This window comes from Macaca mulatta, chromosome 13 (assembly GCF_049350105.2).
Source record: "Macaca mulatta isolate MMU2019108-1 chromosome 13, T2T-MMU8v2.0, whole genome shotgun sequence".
Taxonomy (NCBI): domain Eukaryota; kingdom Metazoa; phylum Chordata; class Mammalia; order Primates; family Cercopithecidae; genus Macaca; species Macaca mulatta.
In genome coordinates, this window is record NC_133418.1 from 54,730,947 (window position 1) to 54,744,084 (window position 13,138).

General features: G+C 42.7%; 1 protein-coding gene across 17 annotated transcripts in view; it reads left to right on the top strand.

The window, feature by feature from the left end:
• The window catches only part of LOC106993001 (uncharacterized), a 138,349-nt gene that overhangs the window by 87,278 nt on the left and 37,933 nt on the right, over positions 1 to 13,138 (top strand). The gene's annotated exons all lie outside the window — the stretch shown is intronic.

The window sequence follows — 13,138 nt, forward strand, 5'->3', positions numbered from 1 at the left end:
TATTATTATTTTGAGATGGAGTTTCACTCTGTTGTCCAAGCTGGAGTGGCGTGATCTCGGCTCACTGCAGCTTCCGCCTCCTGGGCTCAAGTGATTCTCGTGCCTCAGCCTTCTAAACAGGTACACACCACCACACCTGGTTCATTTTTTGTATTTTAGTAGAGATGGGGTTTTCACCATGTTGCCCAGTGTGGTCTCAAATTCCTGAGCTCAGGCAATCCTCCCACCTTGGCCTCCCAAAGTGTTGGGATTACAGGCATTAGCCACTGCACCCAGCCTATTCCTAAGTATTTTAAAATAGCTATTGTAAATGAGATTGTTTTCTTCATTTTTTTGATAGTTTATTGTTATTGTATACAAACAGTACTGAATTTTGCATGTTGATTTTTGTTTCTTTTTTTAAAAAATACTATCAGACAAGCAAATGCATGTTGATTTTGTATCCTGCAACTTTACTGAATATGTTTATCAGTTCTAACATTTTTTGGTGATTTTTTACTATTGTCTATCTATCTAAAGATCATGTCATCAACAAACACAATTTAACTTTTTCCTTTGCGATTTATACAAATTTTATTTCTTTCTCTTGCCTAGTTGTTGTGGCTAGGATTTCCAATACTATGTTGAATAGAAGTGTCCAGAATAAGCATTCTTGTCTTATTACTAATCTTTTTTTTTTTTTTTTTTTTTTTGAGATGGAGTCTTGCTCATCGCCCAGGCTGGAGTGCAGTGGCACGATCTCGGCTCACTGCAAGCTCCGCCTCCCGGGTTCACACCATTCTCCTGTCTCAGCCTCCCGAGTAGCTGGGACTACAGGCGCCTGCCACCAGCCCTGGCTAATTTTTTGTATTTTTAGCAGAGATGGGGTTTCACCGTGTTAGCCAGGATGGTCTTGATCTCCTGACCTCGTGATCCGCCCGCCTCAGCCTCACAAAGTGCTGGGATTACAGGTGTGAGCCACCACGCCCAGCCTGTCTTATTATTAATCTTAAGAAGAAAGCTTTCAATTTTCACTATTCAATATGATGTTAGCTGTGGGCTTATTGTATATGATCCTTATTGTGTTGAGGTCCATTCCTTCTATGCCTAATTTATTGAGAGTTTTTAATCATGAAAGGATGTTGAATTTTGTTGAATACCTTTCTCCATCAATTGAGATGATCAGGCTGGGCGTGGTGGCTCATGCCTGTAATCCCAGCACTTTGGGAGGCCGAGGCAGGTGGATTACAAGCTCAGGAGATCAAGACCATCCTGGTTAACATGGTGAAACCCTGTCTCTACTAAAAATACAAAAAAGTTAGCCAGGCGTGGTGGTGGGCGCGTGTAGTCCCAGCTACTCAGGAGGCTGAGGTAGGAGAATGGCGTGAACCCAGGAGGTGGAGCTTGCAGTGATCCGAGATTGCGCCACTGCACTCCAGCCTGGGTGACAGAGCCAGACTCCATGTAAAAAAAAAAAAAAAAAAAAAAAAAAAATTGAGATGATCATTGGACTTTTGTCCTTCCTCCTGTTAATGTGGTGTATCATATTTATTGATTTGTGTATGTTGAACCATCCTTGCATTCCAGTAATAAATCCCAATTGAACATAATGGATGATCGTTTTTTTTTTTCTCCTTAGTGGGGACAGAGTTTCACTCTGCTGCCCTGTCGTCCAGGCTGGAGGACAGTGGTGTGATCTCAGCTCACTGCAACCTCTGCCTCGTAGGTTCAAGCAATTCTTATGCCTCAGCCTCCTGAGTAGCTGGGATTACAGGCACCTGCCGCCATGCCCTGCTAGTTTTTGTATTTTCATTAGAGATGGGGCTTCACCATGTTGGCCAAGCTGGTCTCAAACTCCTGACCTCAAGTGGTCTACCTGCCTTGGCTTTCCAAAGTGCTGGGATTACAGACACGAGCCTGGCCTGGATGATCTTTTTAATGTGTTGTTGAATTCGGTTTGCTGGTCTTGCTTTGTCACCCAGGCTGGAGTGCAGTGGCATAATCTTGGCTTACTGCAGCCTCAAACTCCTGGGCTCAAGTAATCCTCCTGTCTCAGTCTTTTAAAGTGCTGGTATTACAGGTGTGAGTCACATTGCTCCTGGCCTTATTGAGGATTTTTGCATCTATGCTGATGTAGTCCCATTGGTCTATAATTTTCTTTTCTTGTAGTGTCCTTGTCTGGCTATTGTTCACAAGCATGTTGTTCAATTTCTTTGTATTTGTGAAATTTTCCAAAATTCCTTTTATTATTTCTAGTTTCATACCATTGTGGTCAGAAAAGATACTTGGTATGATTTCAGTCTTCTAAAGCTTATTAAGACTTGTTTTGGGGCCTAACATGTGAGTTGTCCTCAAGGATGTTCCATGTGCACCTGGGAAGAATGTATTTTCTACTGCTGTTGGATGGAATGTTCTTTATATGTCTATTAGGTTCCTTTGGTCTAAAGTGTAGTTCAAGTTTGATGTTTCCTTTTCGATTTTCTGGCTTTATTGAAAGTGGACTATTGAAGTCTCCTACTATTATTATTATTATTATTGAAATGGAGCCCTGCTCTGTCACCTAGGCTGGAGGGCAGTGGTGAAATCTCGGCTTGCTGCAGCCTCTGCCTCCTGGGTTCAAGTGATTCTCCTCCCTCAGCCTCCCGAGTAGCTGGGATTACAGGTGGGAGTCACCATGTCCAGCTAATTTTTGTCGTTTTAGTAGAGACGTGGTTTCGCCATGTTGGCCAGGCTGGTCTTGAACCCCTGACCTCCAGTGATCCACCTGCGTCAGCCTCCCAAAGTGCTGGGATTACAGGTGTGAGCCACTATGCCTGGCCTGAAGTTCCCTACTATTATTGTATTATAATCTCTCAAGATGTATTGATATTTGCCTTATGTATCTAGATGCTTTGATGTTGGGTGTATTTACAGTTGTCCCTTGGTGTGGGATTGCTTCCAGTACCACTGTGTATAACAAAAACTGCACCATTCAAGTCCCGCAGTTACCCTGCAGAACCTATGTATATGAAAAGTTGGCCCTCCATATACATGGGTTTCCCATCCTGTGAATACTGTATTTTCGATCCTCATTTGGTTGGAAAAAATCTGCATATAAGTGGACCCGTGCAGTTCAAACCCGTGTTGTTCAAGGGTCAACTGTATATTTACAGTTGTTGTATTGTCTTGATAAATTGATCCTCTATAATTATGTAATGATGTTCTTTGTCTTGTTTTACAGTTTTTTACTGAGTCTATTTTATCTAAGTATAGCTACCCCTGCTCTCTTTGGTTTCCATTTGCCTGAGCCTTTCACTTTCATTCTATGTGTGTTCTTAAATGTGAATTTAATCTTTATAGGCCACATATAGTTGGGTCTGTTTTTAAATTTTTGGTAGTATCCAACCTAATGGGTGTGAGGTGATAATTCTTTGTGGTTTTGATTTGCATTTTTCTAATGATTAGTGATGTTGAGCATCTTTACATATGATTGTTGGCCATTTGTGTCTCTTCTTAGGAGAAATGTCTATTCAAGTGCTTTACCCATTTTAAAAATGAAGGCATTTGCTCTTTGTTGTTGAGTTGTAGGAATTTTAAAAATATATTCTGAATAGTAAGTCCTTTTCAGATACATGATTTGCAAATATTTTTTCCCATTCTGTGGGTTGCCTTTTCACTCTTTTTTTTTTTTTTTTTTTTTTGAGACAGGATCTTGCTCTATCATCCCTGGAGTACAATGGCATGAATGTGGCTCACTGCAGTCTCAACCTCCCTGGCTCAAGGGATCCTCCCACCTCAGCCTCCCAAATAGCTGGGACCATAGACACATGCCACCATATCGGGCTAATTTTTGTATTTTTTGTAGAGATGAGATTTCACCATGTTACCCAGGTTGGTCTTGAATTCGTAGGCTCACGTGAACTGTCTGCCTCGGCCTCTCAAAGTGTTAGGATTACAGGCGTGAGCCACTGCACCCGGCTGCCTTTTCACTCCTGATTGTATCCTCTGTTGCACAGAAATTTTTTAGTTTGATGTAGTACCATATGTCTCCTTTTTTTTTTTCCCCATGCTTTTTACGATTTCGAGCATCTTTTTGTGGGCTTATTGTGCTTGTATATCTTCTTTGGAGAAATGTCTGTTCAAGTCCTTTGCCCTTTTTGAATGGGGTTGTTTGGTTTTTCTGTTGTGGAATATTTAGATTTCTCTATGTATCCTAGCATGTTAAACCATACTAGAGATGTGCTTTTCAAATATTTTCCCCATTCTGTGCATCACCTTTTTTACTCTGCTGAAAGTGCCGTTTGATGCAAAAAAGTGTTTAATTTTCATGAGGTCCAATATATTTTTTTTTCTTCTGTTGCCTGTGCCTTGGGTGTTATATTCAAGAAGTCATTGACAAATCCAATGATATGCCCTTTTACACTCTTAAAAATTACAGACAACCCCAAATAACTTTTATTTAGTGGTTTTAACAATATTTACCATATCCAAAATATGATAAACGTTACAATTAGTATTTTGGAAAAATGTGCCATTACGAGTGCCCACCACCACACCCGGCTAGTTTTTGTATTTTGTAGTAAAGATGGGGTTTCATCATATTGGCCAGGCTGGTCTTGAACTCCAGACCTCAAGTGATCCACTCACCTTGGCCTCCCAAAGTGCTGGGATTACAGGCATGAGCCACTGCGCTCAGCCAACATACTTTTTATAAAAACAACTGTCTTCTCTAAAACAAAAAAAATGTAGATAATAGTAGTAGAAGACAGCTGGATTCTCATATCTGTTTTTGTATTCAGTCTGTTATGTATGTTGTTTTGAATGAAGTAGATGAAGGAAATCCCGCTACATACAGATTTGGAGTTGGAAAAAATAGCATTTTAATAACCTTTTTAGATCATGGTGGATACTCTTCTTTGGTATGTCATCAAAATTAGACAAATGGCAGTTTCTGAAAAATTAGTTGTAATATGTGTAAAAAATTAGTTGAATCCATATCAGTGAACTCATACCTTTCTATAGTAAACTTCATTGCTCTATCTTGCACTTTGAATGGGTTTTTTATTCATGCCTGATTTTGTAACATCATACATTGGTCATTTTGAAAATGATGGTTCAGTGAATTATACACATCTTCTAAATATAGGCACATTTCAGTCTGTAATACCAAAAATTAATATTTGTCAGTGTTACCACTGATTTCATCAGAAAAGTCTTGAGGTGTTAAGAAGTCTTAAGGTATCTACCAACATGGATACACATTTTCTAAAATTTTAAATCTTCACTTGCAGCTCCAATTTTACAGTTGGCAACAAATACTGTCAGTTGTTTTCTATGAGGTGACAGGTTCGCTTCATTCATTTTTGAGAAAATGTTTGCCAGATACCCAAGTCTGAATAATCATAGTTTGTTAGTCTTTTTTTTCGTAATATAAATGATGTTCTATGAAAAAGCAGGTAGGTCAGCTTGCAATTCAAACAATTAGGTAAGTGCTTCGGTATTCAGCAGAAGTGCTTTGTGTACAGAGTATTAATAAGACATGTATTCAAGGGATACGTTTTAATAAAATTAATAATTATTACTCTATCACGGACATTCTTACATGAAGTTTGCCTTTCTGTTGAACTGCAAGTACGTGGGGGTGAAGACTATGACTCCTGGTGCAGTTTGGTGCCTCTTCATTGATTAAGGCTCTAGAAGGCACCAAATACTATTGCTTTCGCATTATCAGTGCAAATGTCCGCAAAGGGAATGCTGCAGAAAAACTCTTGGTATTATTATGAAAATGATGTTGACCTCTTGGATCCCCTGGGAAGGGTCTTGGGGACCCAGGAGTCCAGGAATCATAATTTGAGAGCCATGGCCTATATGACCATGGGTACTAATGGCACATGCCTCCAGCACCCTTGATCAGCCTCCCTTGGCCTCATTTTCCTCAGTTGTAAATGGAGGCCTGGGCAGGCTCTGTTTCTCCACACTGTTGGACTCTGTTTGCTGGCCCCCGAAGCTGCTCCTCCCTTAGCAGTGATGCTGCTCTCAGCTCCTGCTTTTCCTCCCTCTCTCATGCTTCCCTTTCTCTCCATGGCTCCTCCTCAGCTCACTCTTTACAGGTTGGCATTCTTGTTGTTTCGTCTCCTCCTCCTCTCCCTGGGTGATCTTATTTCCTCCCTGGTCTTCAACCATCACCTGCAGGCTGGTAGCTCCCAAATCTCTATCTTCAATCCACATGTCTGTCCCAGGCTCCCGTTTTGTGGTTCCACCAGAGACCTTTCCACCTGTATGCTCTACAGGCAAGTCAAAGCATGTTAAACTGGTTTCTTCATCTTCCCTGATACATTGCTTCCTCTTCCGGAATAGGCAGTCTTGGTTAATCCATCATCTGTTCAACCGCTTAAGCCAGAATCCCAGGAGTCCTCCTTCCCTTATCTGGCTCCCTTCCTTCCCTCCTCTGCTCACCTGGCCTATCAGTTTGCCGCCTAAACATTTTCCCAGTCTCTCCTTGCTCTCCAGCCCCTCCACCACTGCCTCAGCTCAGGCACTCATCCCTTCTCACCTGAACGATTGCAAGGGTCTTCTTCCTGGCCGCCTGCCACCTGTTTTCAACCTGTACTCTACAGTTCTGGTTGGAAACCACGAGAGTGATCTTCTCACACTTCTTTTTTTTTTTTTTAACTTTTAATTTAGGTTCAGGAGTACATGTGCAAATTTGTTATATAGTTAAACTCGTGTCACAGGGGTTTGTTGTACAGATTATTTCGTTACCCAGGTACTAAGCCTAGTACCCAGGAGTTATTTTTTCTGCTCTTTTCCGTTTTCCCAACTCCCTACCCTCCACCCTCAAGGAGGTCCCAGTGTGTGTTGCTCCTCTCTTTGTGTTCATGAGTTCTCATCATTTAGCTCCCACTTGTAAGTGAGAACATGTGGTAGTTGGTTTTCTGTTCCTGCATTAGTTTACTAAGGATAATGTGTTTTTCATTATATAAATACTTATTGAGTACTTATCATACTAGGCTCTCTGCAGGCTGTGGGAATACAACATAGGTAGGACACAACAGATACTGTGCTGACCTCCAGCACTCACAGCATATGAAGGAAGAGAGAAAAGGACAGGGCACAGGTCATTAGGACCCAGTGCAGTGGGGAAAGATGGCAGAGGTGCTTGAGAACCCCTAGAAGTTTTGGCTGAGGGCTGAGTCTGAGGGTTTTCAGGGAACACTTCCTGGAGGAAGCAGCTCTCACGTTCAGACTGCAGCCTGGGTGGGAATTAACTAAGAGAGATGAGAGTGTTGTGGTGAAAAACTTTACTGGAAAATTTGATCATCTAATTTCCTGTTAAATACTTCTCTTGTGAGCTTCGCCACTGCCTGCAGGATCAAGTCCAAATTCCTTATCATGAAACACAACCTTTGTGGCCTTGTTGTCTACCACTCCCTTGTATTCGTTATCATCAGCCCAAACTGATTTCAGTTCCCCCCAAACGCTGCTTGCTCGCTCTGTCAGCTCCAGGCCTTTGCACATGGAGTTCCCTGTGCCCTCCACCCTTGCCACGCAAATCCCTACTGCCTATCTGTCCAACTGTGAATCACTCCACGTCAGCTGTTGAGGAGACCTTCCTGGTCCCTCCCCTGTAGACTTTGTGGCTCCCTCTCTTATTCTCCCCACCTGTACACACACCTGGACTCTTGTGCCCTTATCACATACTTAGAGCTTGTCCACTCGTGCGTCTCCCTTACCCCTACCTGCGAGTATAGGAACTAGACCCCTGTCTAGTTCACACACCCTCATCCCATGAGCATTTTAGGCATCCCCAGGGTGTGTGACTCCCCTGTGCTAGTGGACAAGGTTAGACAGTTACCATTACCTTCCCATCTTTTCCCCTCCTCCAGCTGTGTGACTTCTCTTTGCCCCTACCACACCCCATGTAGCTATCAGTTTTGCTGGACACAGCCACACCCATCAGGTACCCCATACCTGCTGGGAGTCATGGACACTCCTATAGGAGCAGTGCTGTGGGGCTGCTGGTCCCTGCATTGCCTTATAGAGCCGGGGGGCTTTGCCCCACAGATGCAGCTAAATTACAAATACCAGTCCAGCCCAGAATCAGTTCTTTCTGTTGAACAAAACTCTCTCTGGATCAGCTTGTTGTGCCTGTTTTCCTTCTTCCCTTAGAGTTATTTCCTTCAGAACCCTTCTACCCCTCATGAAAATAGGCTTCCCAAAGGTCTGCCCACCAGCTTACTAGACAGATGTAGCCTGCATTGTCCCCCTGGAGGCAAAAGATGTGTGGGTATTTATTTATTTAAAATAATAAGTTATGGCTGGGCACGGTGGCTCATGCCTGTAATCCTAGCACTTTGGGAGGCCGAGGCAGGCGGATCACCTGAGGCCAGGAGTTTGAGACCAGCCTGCCCAACATGGTAAACCCCACCTCCACTAAAATATACAAAAATTAGTGGGGCGGGATGGTGCATGCCTGTAATCCCAGCTACTTGGGAGGCTGAGGCAGGAGAATCGCTTGAACCTAGGAGGCAGAGGTTGCAGTGAGCCAAGATCATGCCACTGCACTCCAGCCTGGGTGACAGAGCAAGACTCCATCTCAAAATAAATAAATAAATAAATAAATAAATAAATAAATAAATAAATAAAAAACAGTAAGTTATATAAGCAGTGCTGAATACAGCTTCATCATTTAAAAATCCAAACAGTTTGGAAATATATAGACTAATATATAAATGCTCTCCTTGCACCTCTCTAAAGCCTACCATACAGGTAGGCACTATTAATTATTTGGTGGAAATGTTCAAACTTTTTGCTTTGCATGTGAGTGGCTGGGATAGTATCTGAGAAATTAATTTTTTTCTCCCCTGAATTTTCCCTTTTTCTGCCCTCACATTGATGGAGCTTATTACCTCCAGAGCAGCTTTTCAGGTTAGAAAACTGAATTAATCTTCAGGCATCTCTGGCTTTTGTGTGCTGAAAGCTTAAGCATTTAGGGCAACTCCAGGATTTGCTGAGTAGCTCATCAAAGGACAAGGATTCTCTTGCACAGACTGAATGCCTTGACTGGAAACGATGGAAGAAGGATTTCCTTGGGAGTGGAAAGGACCCCAACCCTTTTAGCCCTGTCCTCCCCAGTCTGGCTGGGGGCAGGACTACAATCCCAGAAAGAGGCATTCACATGGTAAGGCTAGCCAGGGGTGTCCAATCTTTTGGCTTCCCTGGGCCACATTGGAAGAAGAAGCATTGTCTTGGGCCACACCTAAAATACACTAACACAATAGCTGATGAGCTAGAAAAAAAAAATCACAAAATCTCATAATGTTTTAAGAAAGTTTACAAATTTGCATTGGGCCACATTCAAAGCTGTCCTGGGCTGCATGTGGCCCACAGGCTGTGGATTGGACAAGGTTGGACTAGGCTGTGAAGACACAGGCAACCTGATCCAAGGTTCCTGGCTGCCCCAAGAGGCACAGAGCAGCAGAGGCTGCCAGACCGGGCCTCTGCTGACTTCATCGGCAGCCCCATGCCTGGCACTTCTCAGTATTCTGGAGATTTCAGACATACCTGAAATTAAGTTTTCTATTGTCAAGTTTGAAGCTCACTATAATCAATGAGTTCAGTTATAGACTAAAACTTGATTTCTTGCACACTTGGATTTGTGAAGGAGATTCGTTCCTGTGACTTGTATTATATTACTCATATTCTATCACTTAAAAAAATTAATAAATCTTGAAAAATTTTCCACAGCAGTGGAAATGAATGAATAAGAATGAGATAAATCTATCTCATTCTTTTCAAAAAGATGAATATTATTTTTTTTTTTTAAATAGGCCAGGCACGGTGGCTCATGCCTGTAATCCCAATACTTTGGGAGGCTGAGGCGGGCAGATCACTTGAGGTCTGGAGTTCAAGACCAGCCTGGGCAACATAGTGAAACCCTGTCTCTACTAAAAATACAAAAATTAGCTGGGCGTGATGGAGCGTACCTGTAGTCCCAGCTACTCGAGAGACTGAGGCATGAGAATTGCATGAACCCAGGAGGCAGAGGTTGCAGTGAGCTGAGATCGCACCACTGCACTCCATCCTGGGCAACAAAGTGAGACTCTTTGTCTGTAAGTAAATAAATAAAAATACATGCTAATAGTAGGAGACTCAAACAGTACCAAAGGAGAAAGCAAAAGTTCCTTGGTCCTCCAGTCCCTCTCCCTAGATATAATGAGCTTCTTGAGGGTTCTAGAAACTTTCTATGTAGTTAAATTCACATAGCTATTTCTGCATAGCTCTTTTTATATGCAAATAACTTCAAATGAGATATACTTTTCTGTATGTATATCTTTATTATAAAATTTAGCACAATTTTTCTATTTTATATATATATTTTTATTTATTACTTATTGTTAAATAAGTTCTTATTTAAGTAGATATAGGTTTTTGTTTTTGTTTTTTTTTTTTTTGGAGACAGTTTCATTCTCATTGCCCAAGCCGGAGTGCAATGGTGCGATCTTGGCTCACAGCAACCTCCACCTCCAGGGTTCAAGCAATTCTGCTTCAGCCTCCCAAGTAGCTGGGATTACAGACATGCGCCACCATGCCCGGCTCATTTTGTATTTTTTTTTTAGTAGAAACGGGGTTTCTCCATGTTGGTTAGGCTGGTCTAGAACTCCTGACCTCAGGTGATCCACCCACCTCAGCCTCCCAAAGTGCTGGGATTACAGGTGTGAGCCACTGCGCCCGGCTTAAGTAGATATAGTTCTATTTCATTTCTTTTAATGGCTACTCAGTATTTCACAGAATGAATATGCCACATGTATTTAACCAATGACTGGCATTTAAATTCCCAGATTTTTAGCTAGCATTTATTGACCACAGACTATGTTGTTGGAATATGGTAAGTTACATAATCTTAGTAACAGCCCAAGGAATAGGTCCTTTTACTGCCTGTACTTCGTGATGAAGGAACTCTGTTGCAAAGAGGTCAGTAACTTTCCCAAGATCACATATCTGGTAGGTGGTAGATCTGGGACTTGAACCCAGGCAGCCAGGCCCTAAGGCTGCACTCTGGATTAGTATGCCACAGCTTCTCTGTAGACCCTGAGCACTTGTGCTGTTATATCCATAAAATACATTCATAGCAATGTACCTGCTAGGTCAAGGTATGTGCATTTCACACGTTAATAGCGCTGAATGATTAGGATGTTATTTTATGTAAAGAGTAATGGGCATCTTTTTATGACCAAGTACAGATCCCACTTGCTTTCAGAGAACAGAGGGGCTGCCGATGCTCTTGTACCCTGAGGCTCTACGAAGTAAGGCTGTTCTGTCTGCTTTGGCCAGGGCTTCAGCTCTGAATCCTATCTGGCCCTCTCCCTTCTGGGCTGGACTGGGCTCCCATGAGTCTTGGTGTCCTCTTATGCCCTCTGAGGCCAAGGCCACTGGGTGCTGGAGAAGCCTGCCCCTGTACCCTCTTGGTCTCCTAAGTTTGAAGGTACCTCCCAGCTAGAAGCCACCTAGATCCTATTTTCTTTCCATCTGCAAGAGGGAAAAATTATACCCACCTAAGGAAACAGAATTGGCCCCCTTCGCTGCCTCATTTGCAGCTCCTACACCTAACCACAGGGGGCCCCACTGTGGGACCTCCAGGCCTTGGTCCTGCCAGACCTTTGCGGAGGTGGGAGGTAAGATTGTGTGTCCTGACTTCTCCATGGCTGTGGCTTTTAAAGGACTGTATCAGTGGTTCTCAAACAGGGACAGTTTTACCCGCCAGCCCCAGGACAGGACATCTGGCAATGTCTGGAGATATTTTTAGTCGTCACAACTTGGGGTGTATATATGTGTATGCACATGGGGCATGTGCACGTGCACATGTGCATATTCTGCTGGCATCTAGTGGGTAGAAAGAGGCCAGGATGCTGTTAAACATCCTACAATGAACAGGACAGCCTGGCCACAAAGAGTTATCCAGCTCAAAGTGTTAATAGTGCTGACACTGAGAAACCCTGGGCTATTGAAGGGCAGACAGTGCCCAGCACATGGCTCTCCCCCATGACTCCTGAGTCTCTATGTAACAGGAGCTGAGGGGTGGGTGGTATCTGGGATGAAGGGAAGTGGCTTGAAGGTATATTTACAAAAAGCTTTTTATAAACAATGAGTAGATACCAATTTCCCTCTCAAAGAACAGGAGAATGGCTGGTGAAGTTTGGGGGTGGGTAGTGGGATAGATTGTCTTTCTCTACATGCAGTCACAAGCTATGGAGAAATTAAGGATGTTGAAGACACTACAAAGTTTACTAAATATGGCTCAGCTAAATTCTCAAAGAAAAATGCTTAGAATTAAATGCTTTATTATTAAACCAGGTAGAATTTAACTGAGCAAGTTGGACACTCAAGAAGCAAGACAACAAAAAATAAACTGACAGGAAGGAACTGGAACAAATTAAGATAAAATAAGTAGTTAATGAATTAGAAAACAAGAAAATCTGTAACTTTAATAAATACACTTAAGACAAATAAAATTGACAATTTGGTATGCTTGTCAGGAAGACAACAGAATTAGATAAAAGTGGATGTAGAAATGGAAAAAAAACATTGATAAAAGAAACCACAGTCTGGGTGCACATGGTGGCGCACTCCTGTAATCCCAGCACTTTGGGAGGCCAAGGTGGGAAGATTGCCTGAGCCCAGGAGTTCAAGACCAGCCCGGGAAACTTAGGGAAACCCCGTCTCTACAAAAAGTTTAAAAATTAGCAGAGTATAGTAGCTTGTGTCTGTAGTCCCAGTTACTCAGGAGGCTGAGGTGGGAGGATTACCTGAGCCCTAGAGGTCCAGGCTGCAGTGAGCTACAATTGCCACTGCACTTCAGCTTGGGAAACAGAGTGAGACCTTGACTCAAAATAATAATAATAATAATAATAAAAAGAAACCATAGTGGAACCTCTCTGTGTGAGGGTGGCATGGGCTTGAGGAAGGGCGATGGACACTGCAGCATATTCATGCATTCATTTAACAGCTACTTGCTGAGCACATACTGTGAGCCAGGCATTATTCTAAACACTGGGGGTACAACATTTAACAAAATAGACAAAAGGCAGTGGCATTCTGAGCCCTAGTGAGCAGGTAACAACAGATGGGGACCAGTGACATCAGTTCACCTAAGGCCCAAGACTGGCTCAAGATGTTTGTT